Source organism: Octopus bimaculoides, chromosome 26, assembly GCF_001194135.2.
Source record: "Octopus bimaculoides isolate UCB-OBI-ISO-001 chromosome 26, ASM119413v2, whole genome shotgun sequence".
In the NCBI taxonomy this organism is placed as follows: domain Eukaryota; kingdom Metazoa; phylum Mollusca; class Cephalopoda; order Octopoda; family Octopodidae; genus Octopus; species Octopus bimaculoides.
This window is the reverse complement of record NC_069006.1, coordinates 12,758,967-12,760,103: the sequence shown is the minus strand read 5'-3', so window position 1 is coordinate 12,760,103 and position 1,137 is coordinate 12,758,967.

Below are 1,137 nucleotides of genomic sequence, written 5' to 3'. Positions count from 1 at the left end.
TATATATATAATAAATAATTGAGATTCAGTTGAATTAGGTACTTAAGTTGAAGTACCAAGTCGGTCCAGTATTATCCGCACAGCTCGAAGTAAGGTGAATAAAATCAAAATAAGCAACAGGATATCGAACAGTGATGGAGTAGGACCGTTCCAAGCCACTCCATTTAATTGAACAATGCAATCATTACATCAATTTAAATGCAGTGCCATCTTCAGTTGCACAAATAAATAAATAGAATTTTAACCAGTAGGACACATTAATATAATTTTTCTCAAATATTTTAACAGAGCAAGAAGAGGGAAGAAATTCATGTTGTCGCTATTGTAGCTAAGAATAGACTACGCATGAAGCCTATTGGGGTCAAATTGATATATACACACATTTTACCTATTTTGATTATGTTATCATTTTTGGAAAATCTTTTATTTTTATACAACATAACAATATTGTTTATAAACAATCACCCATAGTGCCCCAAAACAATATTCTTCTGTATTAACATTTTAAGTTTCTTGGCGTCTTGCCTCTTTAACTGGTAATTAATATCATGATTTAAAGTCTTCCCCTACCCAGCTCCTTTTTATAGACAGTTACCTATATCCAATTGACTACTCCTAACGTCTTCATTCCTCCCTGAGGAAAAGGGATACATATGACAATATTTATGACCACACCTAGCCATGAGCTGTCAACTCACTCTTGTCCTTTATTCAAAATAGACACAGTCTTCTAGCCTTAGATTTAGTAGTTGATAAAGAGATAAATGAATTAGAGATGTACAATCCCTTACAACACTATGTCCGCAATAGGCTTCATGCGATTCTTGGAAGTGTAGTCGATTCTTAGCTACAATAGCGACAACATGAATTGCTTCCCTCTTCTCACTGATAAAATATTTGAGAAAAATTATATTGATGTGTCCTACTGGTTAAAATTCTATTTATTTATTTGTGCAGCTGAAGATGGCATTGCATTTAAATTGATGTAATGATTGCATTGTTCAATTAAATGGAGTCGCTTGGAACGGTCGTACTGCAACACTACTTGATATCCTGTTGCTTATTTTGATATATATATATATATATATATATATATATATAGAGAGAGAGAGAGAGAGAGAGAGAGAGAGAGAGAGA